Source organism: Trachurus japonicus, chromosome 4 (assembly GCF_045865225.1).
Source record: "Trachurus japonicus isolate A0001 chromosome 4, Traja_1.0".
NCBI lineage: Eukaryota > Metazoa > Chordata > Actinopteri > Carangiformes > Carangidae > Trachurus > Trachurus japonicus.
This window is the reverse complement of record NC_140910.1, coordinates 24,852,944-24,864,972: the sequence shown is the minus strand read 5'-3', so window position 1 is coordinate 24,864,972 and position 12,029 is coordinate 24,852,944.

Below are 12,029 nucleotides of genomic sequence, written 5' to 3'. Positions count from 1 at the left end.
TGTCCTCTGACAGAAATTCGCTTTATAAAAAATTGACTAAAATAAAAAGTTGTTTCAATTTCCATAAGGAATAGATTTATCTATTGACTGTTAAAAGTGTAGCCTATGAGGCCCTACCTTTGACAGAGTCACCCAGAGCTACAGCATCCTGTAATATCCACTTGATGCAATAAAAGAATCAAATACAAGGTGGAAAAATAAGACAAAACCTCATGTTATAGTGACGGACTTTCCCTTGGTGTGCGAGAGCATGCAGAGCACGCACACAAGAAGGCAATTTGTTTCAGTGCGTTTATGAATTTATAGAAAATGCAGCAAATAGAAAGGGTAGTATTATATGGACTGGTCAACGCTAAAGGGAGAAAAATCACCAGACAAACTGTAACCATTTCTCTTTTTTCCCCTTTGTTCTAAGCCTCACAATTTGGCTTTCAAATTGGACTTAGCGCTTCAGTGAGTCAAGTCATATACTCCCAGCCCGGGTGGTCGTCTCCATTTCTTGGGCGAGGAAATTCTGTCGACCCTCCTGCGTCGAGTGGAGTGATAATGTTCTCTGTAAAACACAATCAGTCACCTCCCTCCTTGCCTTTGTATAAGCCTCGAGGACCCCCAATCAATACTGGCTGGCTGGGTGACTTATCATCGCCGGCTGGCCGCAGAGCTGAGCTGAGCCGAGTGGGGCAGGGGACAGTGGGCTGCATCCTGATGCAGACGTGAGGTGAGGCCTGTTGGTGACTCACCTGCCAGCCACTGACCAATTTGTTATGAGCCAACAGGGGTAAGGATGGGGAGGGCGTCTCTAGAGACAAAACACATACTTTACACAATTTTACCTCCAAGAGAATGTGAAAACAGTCAGTCCGATGCCGTGTTCAACTAAAAATGTATTTTCTTTATGAATCATAACACAAAAAAACCTTCTCCTCCAGAAGTTTTTACAGGATGATATTGCTGCAAATAGTTTAAAGCAATTGTGCAAAATTCATTTGGCAATTTCATTGGATTCTATTAAGGTTGTGTAATAATTATATTATAGCAAAGAGTATGAAAAATATTATACAGTCCAAAAATTACAGTGTAATTGTATTTATATAGCTATTTAAAAGGGACATCTAAATTGGTAGATGTTTTACATTTATTGTATGAAATAATTAAACAGTAGGCCTACTGTAAATTATACTATTAACAAATATATATATTTCTCCACCTTGGTGATAGTGTTCAATCTAATCCAAAGTAATTTGTTAACATAAACACTTAACATTGCATTTATCTCTGTATATACAGTAGGTCCATAGTACACATAAAGTACACAGAGCTAACACTAGAAGACCAGCTCAGCTGTAGACACTGAGTTACAGATAGAAGCACTTTTGTTTCATCCAAACAACTGTTTGCTGACATTTTGCACATTACCCTGTACAGAATCACGCCTGTCTATTGACTTGCTCATTTCTTCATTTTAAGAGTCTGAAGTTGTTTCATCTGTGGCAGCGAGACTCCAAATGAAGAGCTCAACAAAGACAGATAATATAAACAGGGTCTGACAAACTCCTGTAGCTGCAAACAAACAAAATGTGTTCAATAACAAACCTACAGTGGATCTGGGAGGATTACAGTTTGTTTTTAGTTGCTTCTATGAGATACTCTTTGACCAATGAACACCTATGAGTCATAGCGTAACTACAAGTGCAGCTTATTAGACATAATGTTGATGAACTCACATCTCGAGAGCTTTTCACACACAGAGGAACTTTAATGTGGACAGTGCACAGCTAACCCAACTGTTCTTGAAGGCCATGCAGGATGATGTGTGGTGTTGAAGAGTTGTCTCTTGGCCTTGCTTGCCTCTGCAGTTTTGAGACAATACTTTCAAGGCCTTTACTTAACACTCGCACTATTGTCTCTCAGTTTTTACACGGCGGCCATGGACTAAATGCTGGAAACACAATGAAAGCAAAAGCACAGTGTTCAAATGTACAAATCCAGACTCTGCTGTGTGTTTTGAAGTCGCAAATCATCTAATTTCTCTCTGAAATATTTCATGAATCATTTTCAGAAAGACTTTTGGCATTTGTCTGCACTATTTTGGGAGGTTTTTTAATTGGATGAAAATTATTTGTATAAACTGTGTTTATCTTAAAACAGGTCTTATTATCTCACTGCTAATTTGCTGGCATATGCAGGATTACCAGCTATCTTAATGACTCACTCAAGGAAATCATGTGAACCAGTTAATTAAAAAAAGTTAATAGGCCACCACAAAATTTTCATTTAAATTCATTAAATTTTGTTACGTATGCTAAGCATGTGACGGAACCAATGATCCGCAAATGCCTGCCTACCTTTTTTTGTCTTTTACACAACGCGTATCACGAGTTTAATAGGCAAAAAATATGTTTCAATCTATAATCTGTAGAGTGATGTTTTTACTTCTTGTCAATAGATTTAAATTAATGAATAAATATCAATTAGTAAGCTGGATATTCCATCACCACAGGACAATAGCATCCACATAGGCTGAGGTAGAGTAAGGACAGCCACAGTAATGCACCTTTAATGCTGAATACACTGGAGGACTGAAGATGAACCAGCTGGAGGCGACTGTTTACCAACATTTCAGTTTGTATGGGCCGTCTATTACAGCGGTGAAAAAGGGGGTTGGAGGGATACTGTTTGCAATTGTCTTTAACTTTGATGATGTTTGCAGCCAAGCAGCCTTGTTAATGGCCTCTAATTGGCTTATAGTGAAGAGAACATGTTGACATTTGCTATGTGTTCACAGTCCAGGGCCTTGCTTTAGCCATTATGCTAATTCAACCATTATATATCTGGGGGTATTAATGGGACTGACACAAGTGATGTTACAGGTAAAGGGCTGTGAAATGGTCTGTAAACAGAGGGAATTGATTCCAAGGCTGAGGCGATTGTCACCAGCCAGCACTGAGCTGTACAGATACCCTCCTCCTCCTCCTCCTCCTCCTCCTCCTCCCCCCTCCTTGCCCAGCCTGTCAAATAGTCTCCGACAGCATTCAGCAGATGCTGTCAGGGGCCATCAAAAAGGTACCCAAACACAGCGTGAAATGCCGTCTGCTTACAAAAATGAGACTAGATCAGGATCAATACAGTTTACCCCTCTTGCCCAACACCAGAGCACATCCATCCAGCAGCAACGCCGCCACCGCCGCCGCTGCAGCCGAGCCTCAGAATCAGCTGCACTGCAAGCCCCCCGGTTCTAGGGCTAGCCAGCTTGTTGTCATATACAGAACCTGCATTTATTTTACAGAAGCATTGCTTTTGAAAGACTGGGATCGGACTCAAAAGCTGATCCACAGATTTATTCTTGTGCCTGTGTTTGATTGTAGACAGGGCTGGTTTCTGTGGACAGACAGCTTTGACTAAGAAATTCAGACAGCCTTTAGCCATAGAGAGTGGTGGTCACAACTGTTTCTATACAGTGCAGGTGCATTTACAGTGATGCATTATGGGATTATAGTACTGATTGATTTGATTATGGTAATTAATCTGGTAAGAAAATTATGTTTTTTCATAGGCAGGTGTTGAGTAACATGAAACAACAGGCGCAGTGGGACAAATTTAAATATTCCCACAGACTGCTATATGTTGTTATTAGAGCTCTGACATATTATATCATTATTATAGTTATTATGATCATATCATTATTAATAAATCAATTTTTTCCCTCCTGATTATTAAATCAATCCACTGATCTTTAAAATACTGAAAAGTAAAATAATAAAGTCTAAGGTGGTGTTAATAAGTAGCTTGATTTGAGCTGGAGTTGGAATTTAAAAATGTTTTGTTTTTGTATTGAATATTTAATTAAATGATTCTGATTAATGCTGAAAAATCATTGCAGCTGTTGTATGGTATAAATTTAAATATATGTAGTACTGTATGATTGAGAAAACTTTGGATAATTACATTTTTATAGCTTGTTGAAAGTTCAACATTGAATTTCTTCCTGACTTGGACTTGTGGGGGGGAAAAAATAATAAAAAATGTGGACAATAGCTCCAAATTTTAAGAGGTGTCTAGCAAATCCGAGGATAATGAAACAGCCACTACTGGTGCCAGAGTTTTCACGAGGTGATATGTGCTCATACATAATAAAAAAATTAAATCCTTTGACCAAATTAAAATATTGTTTTATGCCTCATAAATACTGTAGGAACCTCGGGCCTGGTTCATATCATTACCGAGGCAGCCTAACAGCTATCTTGTAACAACAGGGGGAGATGACCATCGCCTGTCATGTTCATTTAGCTGTGGATGTGCTCACGGAGCAGAGAGCAGGCTATAAAACTGGGCCTGCACTTCCACACAGTAATTGAATTACTCTACCATCCACCCTTGTATTCATTTACTGTTCTGAAATCTGCTGGTAATAGGGAAACGGGATGTTTTTGATCCCGTCCTTTCGGTCAGGAGGGAGCGAGTACGGTGAAGAAAGGCCCCACAGAGAATATGCCTTTTAAAATAATCGTTTGCAAAGCCGTATGGCTGTGTGTGGTTACATCTGTCAGTCTAGGTGCCTCGGTTAACATGGATATCAAATAACAGCGTGCTAACCAGATCTGTCAAAAACATGAGGCTAATAATTACCTGCCTCTGTATGGGGGGTCGGGAGGAGGCGCTGCATAATAAATCTGCTGTATTCATCCAGAGAAAATTCAGCTTCTTCACTTTTTTTTTCGTGATAGGGTTTGAATACGAAGCCCAGGCTAATAAAAGATTGGCCTGTCATAATGAATCAAGAGGGCCAGTGTCAGGTAGGTAGTGTGAGTCTATCCTCTCACATATCCATCTCTGGAACAGGCCCCGGTGTGTCTACATGGCTGGAGAAAAGAGACCGGTCGACACCCTATTTGGCTCTCTCCACTGAAATTAACTTTAGGCCCAGGAGAGAAAGAGAGACAGTGTTTGGAGCAGCATGGCTTCATTTTCTCCCGCAGTGAGCATCGGAGCCCCAGAGGGACACCGAGACAGATTTGCATGCCACTCGCTATTCTCTGCTACCTGCCTCAAATTTATTATTGTGGCAAGTCAGCTCCCCCAACAGCAACTTGGAGGACTTTTCAAACCTAAATGGTATCTGCGGGCGGTCAGGAGACACATAGAAATCACACACACACTCACACATATATACATACACACTCACACACTCTCTGCTTCCGTCTCTCTCTATATATCTCTCACACACACATATTGAGGAGGGTAAAAGCTGCATCAAAAAGTAATCATGGAGATCAGAGTGCAGCTGTCAACTGTGCCAAACACCAAGTGATGCCTCTGATGAAGTGTTTGACGATTTCAGAGACAATGAAACAGTTATCAACTTTTCACCCAAAGTTTGCCGCCTCTGAAAAAGCTGCGCTGTATGGGTCATCATTGTGGCTCAGTGGGCTGAGACATGTTACATACAGTATTTCTAAAGTTGTGCCTCAACTCAAACTATGTCATACCTCATCCTCCCCCGTCGACCACTTTTTTCCTGTCCCTGCACACTGTTTAAAAACAGCCCGTGAAATCAATTAATATGTAGAAAATGTACTGTTGCTGGCTACCGTTGGGTCAGGCCTATGTAATTTATGGCTATAACAGTTATTTAGGATACATCATCAATTAATCATTCTTCAGAATAAATAATCCCAAAAAATCCCATTATTTCTTTAAAATTGACATTCTGTCAAAAAAATTTCAAGTTAGTTTTTAGTTTGCTGTTCCATAAGGAGCAAATCCTGTAGCAGTTTATGTATTTTAGAGTTTTGCCTCAAAACTGATTCAACAATTGATCACACATCAAAATCAGTGGTTAAACATAGTATGATAGAAAGCTATAAACAGGATTGAATAATTGGGTGTTGATTGCAACTGTAATGCTGTTAAATTATTTATTTATTTATTTATTTTTGGCTACACTTGTTAATTATTGGATAATTATTTCTTTCTATGACTCTGATTGCAACATACTGTTTAATTATCTATTTATTTTATTTTTGGCTACATTTGTTAATTATTGGATACTTGTTTCTTTCTATGACTCTGAAATCATGAAGAGCTCTAATGGATATAATGGAAAAATGAATTAAAAGGGTATCTATAAGCTAGATAGCTTCAGTCTACACCTTTTCGATCTATTTATGAACTAGTTGAACGAATGATGGTATTACAGTATGGAAGGTTGACTGACTGTGATGCTCAACTGTAAATAATTTTGTGTTAAAGAACGAATAAACTACTAGTACTAAACTTTTCATCAGTCAATGGGCTTTATGCACAGCTCCACTACTTCCTGAAATAAACCAGCTCGTTTATTTCCTGTCTTACATTATTGGACCAATTGATTAATCCAGGTGTGTCTGACCTCACAACAATGGCCAGGCACACCTGGATGAATCAATTGGTCCAATAATGTAAGACAGGAAATAAACGAGCTGGCTTATTTCAGGAAGTAGTGGAGCTGTGCATAAAGCCCTAAACACCAATATTAAAATAATAACAATATTTCACAGAATAGAAATGGTTTCACAGTTAACTCTCAGTAGGACTTTGGCTAGTTCAAGTTTGATACGAGCCTTTGTTAAAGCTATGACCTGAAACAAAAGTCCCTGGGTGGACATAATATACAGGTAAAAGCCAGTGAATTAGAATATTTTGAAAAACTTGATTTATTTCAGTAATTGCATTCAAAAGGTGTAACTTGTACATTATATTTATTCATTGCACACAGACTGATGCATTCAAATGTTTATTTCATTTAATTTTGATGATTTGAAGTGGCAACAAATGAAAATCCAAAATTCCGTGTGTCACAAAATTAGAATATTACTTAAGGCCAATACAAAAAAGGGATTTTTAGAAATGTTGGCCAACTGAAAAGTATGAAAATGAAAAATATGAGCATGTACAATACTCAATACTTGGTTGGAGCTCCTTTTGCCTCAATTACTGCGTTAATGCGGCGTGGCATGGAGTCGATGAGTTTCTGGCACTGCTCAGGTGTTATGAGAGCCCAGGTTGCTCTGATAGTGGCCTTCAACTCTTCTGCGTTTTTGGGTCTGGCATTCTGCATCTTCCTTTTCACAATACCCCACAGATTTTCTATGGGGCTAAGGTCAGGGGAGTTGGCTGGCCAATTTAGAACAGAAATACCATGGTCCGTAAACCAGGCACGGGTAGATTTTGCGCTGTGTGCAGGCGCCAAGTCCTGTTGGAACTTGAAATCTCCATCTCCATAGAGCAGGTCAGCAGCAGGAAGCATGAAGTGCTCTAAAACTTGCTGGTATACGGCTGCGTTGACCCTGGATCTCAGGAAAGTGTAAAGTGTAAAGTAAAGTGTAAAGTTTCCACCATCAGTGATGGTTTGGGGTGCCATGTCATCTGCTGGTGTCGGTCCACTCTGTTTCCTGAGATCCAGGGTCAACGCAGCCGTATACCAGCAAGTTTTAGAGCACTTCATGCTTCCTGCTGCTGACCTGCTCTATGGAGATGGAGATTTCAAGTTCCAACAGGACTTGGCGCCTGCACACAGCGCAAAATCTACCCGTGCCAGGTTTACGGACCATGGTATTTCTGTTCTAAATTGGCCAGCCAACTCCCCTGACCTTAGCCCCATAGAAAATCTGTGGGGTATTGTGAAAAGGAAGATGCAGAATGCCAGACCCAAAAACGCAGAAGAGTTGAAGGCCACTATCAGAGCAACCTGGGCTCTCATAACACCTGAGCAGTGCCAGAAACTCATCGACTCCATGCCACGCCGCATTAACGCAGTAATTGAGGCAAAAGGAGCTCCAACCAAGTATTGAGTATTGTACATGCTCATATTTTTCATTTTCATACTTTTCAGTTGGCCAACATTTCTAAAAATCCCTTTTTTGTATTGGCCTTAAGTAATATTCTAATTTTGTGACACACGGAATTTTGGATTTTCATTTGTTGCCACTTCAAATCATCAAAATTAAATGAAATAAACATTTGAATGCATCAGTCTGTGTGCAATGAATACATATAATGTACAAGTTACACCTTTTGAATGCAATTACTGAAATAAATCAAGTTTTTCAAAATATTCTAATTCACTGGCTTTTACCTGTATATATTGGTATATGACATGTGTCTGTCAGTCACTGCAGACCTGTGCTGAGAAGTGTTCAAGGTCAAATACCTGTTACGAGGTCATGAAGGAGTGAAATAGAGGGATGTGGGGGAGAGCGGGTCACTGATGCCCATTACCTTTCCTTTGTCCCCTACAGATGAGTATCATTCACCTGATTATCTATTATCATGTTATTGGACATAAATTTAACAAGCTGTTGAGAGTGCTGGAAAATCAATACCTTTTAAATGCTGTTTATGTGTGATTAACGGTTAATATCCTCACAAATTATTTAATATAATAAGGTCATTTGTCTTTCACATGAGCCCGGTACCCTGCAAAGAATAATAGAATAATAAATGAGGACACTAGTGAAGAGGAGATTTCTGATGCTTTCCCCGGCTCCATTTTATTACCCATATCCTCTTTACAACTACAAAGCTGCACTATGGTTATTTTATGCAAGTCATAAAATTAGGCTGAGATGGAATTAGCAGACTCGGGGCTCTTTATAGGTCAAGCCGGTAGTTTATGAGCCCACGGCTCCCTGGCACTATTGTCAGGAGGCTAGTTAGAGGGGTCTTTAAGCATGATTTAATATGTCCATGCCTTGGAAAATAGTTAAATAGCTAATTAAATGGAGGAGTTAATTTACATATTAATTGACCTTCCAGTAATATTTATATTGATACCTACATGAGGAGCCCTTGTCTTCATTGCCTTTCATCATAGTTAGTCTGAGCAAATATGGTGTAACTTTTTTTGTTTAAACTCAAGTTTCTTTTTATTGTCGCTGGAGAGAGGCTGTGTATTCCCCGCCATGCCAGGCACACAGCTGGCCGGGCTTCTGTGTGTTGAGGACTCCTTTTGTTGTCGGATAATGGAGGAAGCACCATAAACAGCGATGGGAAGTGGCCTGGGGGGACGTATTGGGTTGGGTGGCTGGGGCAGTTGGAGTGTGTGTGTGTATGTGTGTACGGGGGAGGTTGGGGGGGGTTGACAAAGGAGCTTGAAGAGGTGGAGGACAGTGTCTGTGTCAAAGCTGCTCTTAATTATATCTCTAATCACCAATCAGCTTGCCAACAGAACAGGACCCGGGGGCTCGACATTAGCCCAACCTGTACAGAATTAGCACAACATTTCACCTGCAAAAGCTTTCCAATACACACACATACAAATGCACTCACACATGCACACACAAACACACACACACGCACCATGCTCAGCCAAGTTGCCTCCACGGAGAGAACACGACATAAATCTGTTTGTTTGTTACCCTCCACATCGGCTATAATGCTCCATAAGAGATTTGTGCCACATTCTCTATGATAATAATCTATCGCACTAATGTGGCCCCTGCATGTTGCATTGTCATGTTGATGTCCGCATGGCCATCGAGGGGTAATGATGACACGGATCAACGATGATAGATTGGAAGCACATTGTTTGTTTTCGACAGGGGGTGCGTCCGTTCTGCGCGCCATGTTGTTAGCATGGTAAGTGTGTCTTCCAGCCTATTATCGGCTTGATCATTTGTCACTAGCCTGTCTTCACTTTGTCTAACACATTCTTTTTGGATAATGGCCCTTCAAATGGATCTGCATATGAGGCACTGCATTCAACAATGGCCGTTCTGAATGGGTCTTTTCAGGCCGTGTAAACTAAAAATGTGGCTACAAATAACCAACAGTAATGTTTCAGAGAGGGGCGAGTGAGGTACGAGGTTTGACTCCCTCTCACTGCCGCTTGTCCATTTTATATGTTTGAATTCTTTATTTCTTCTTTTATTTTTTATTTTTCAAACCAAATTAATTAAACATGTGATCTATGTGATAGATGTGAGAAAATGTCCCCATGCGCGATATCCGTCTTCCATTATCCGTCTCCCTCTGGCCCCCTCTCCTGCTGGTTTTGACAATATGGCTGCCAGCCTGAACCCCCTGATCCAGCCACAGACCAGCAGCTGCCCAGCAGACCTGTGCAGCCACCGGCGACACCTCAGGGCCATCGGCGCTCATCACTCACTGGGGCTAAGTAGCCTGTCACTGGGTGCTGTGGCTGCAAATTGAATATTGTTAGGACCGATAGGTTTTTCTCACCCATGCATTGTGCACGCTCATGTTGTTAACATGTTGACGTAGGACAGAACAGCTTGTATGACAAACTTTTCAATCATATGTCAGTGGGTGTTTTCTGTCTTTGGTCCTTTTCTGTCATGGCCATCTGCTTAAAGAGGAACTATGCAGGATATTTACCTTAGCTATACATTTTTACCTTAATTAAACAGCTTCAGAGAAATTGTGATGGTTAAATAAATGACTCGTAACTTCTTACAGGGAGAATGGAGACCATCTACCTTCCTCATATCGCTCTTGGCTGAAACCAGCCTTCAGATCAGTGCCTCCGACCCAGTGTCCCAGCTCTCATCTCGGCGGCACCACAACATAAACGCACACCTGTAATCTCTTGTTTATAATGGATAAGACGACACAAATATACACATCGTAACGCGTTTATGATAAATAACGTTATCCACCACTCCATGGATTGCTTTCTCGCTAAATGCACATGGCCAGGAGGAGGGTTAGCAACACAGAGGAAAAGCAACCAGACTTGCATAGTTCCCCTTTAAAGTTTACTGTTAATCACTGTCAATCTTATTTATTATCAGTTAATCACGCTACTGATTGGATGGTTGACATAAAATTGACCAGCGATTATTTTGGGGAATTGTGTTATGAATTTCAGGCGAAAAAACAAAAAGTCCCTGTTGTTAATACGGCTGTGTGGGCAAACAGAGAAGAACAACCTGACCAACAGCTGGTCACCTATAATTCCTCTTCTGTTCTGTGTCATTTGTGTGGCGATTAGTGGCTGAGAGGCTACGTTCCTCAGGACTGTGTCCAAGCTCTGCAGCAGTATAGCCTTGATATCACCTCAGACACTGGGCTGCTAGCTATTCAGAGGCTAACCGTTATGTAGACTCACAGGGCCAGATAGCAGCACAGAGAGGAGCCTGGGAGATGTCAGCTGTGCAGTAACAGTAATCTAGCCAGGCCTCTCCGCCCCATCCTGAGCCTCAGCCAGTGTCCAGCATTTCCAACTGAATAACTCTATAAAATGGACACCTGCCACGGGACCCCGCATGCATCACTAGTGCCAGAGTGGCGAGCACAATCGCCCAGCAGTCACGGCCAGTTGCCCGCTGATATATCAGATGCGATCCCCAGGAAGGGGTTCAGTGCCCCAGCCAAATGTTAAAGTTATTTGTTCTTGTCATTAAACTAAACTTTATTGTGACCCTCTCTCGCTGTTATTGCACTAGTAGCGATTCTCCCGGACTGGACTTTATCATTGAGACTGTCTATGAATCTCTGGGGCTTTGCCACTACACTTCACTGAGCTATAATTCCTTGTTGCCCTTACAGTCTACAGGGCCAGAGAGAGGAGAGGAAGAGGAGAACGAGGGTGAGAGAGAGGAGCAAAAAATGGATATGACAAGAGGAGGCATACTTCAATTTGCCATGCTGATTTGCAAGCATGATAACCACGATATCAACACAACTAGACATTTTCACATGAAAAAGGGCTGCTGAGCATCTGTGTTTTGTAAAAAGAACAACTAAAAACAAAGATTGGACAACACTAATGATGATATATCAAGAGATTGGGCAGTACAGAGATTAAAATGAGACTGTTTACAGGCGTAAACTCTGAGAAAACGTTTAGTAATTCAGGTCAATTTTAAAAATACCTTGCTACCGTATATAAATAATATCCTGCTTCTAATCCATTTATGGATCTAAACTAGATATCACTTACACTTTCATGTGACATGGACAGTTGTGCCGTTGGCTGCAGTGTATTCATTTCTGGATCAACATACTTACGCTTTGACCAGGCCTCTCCT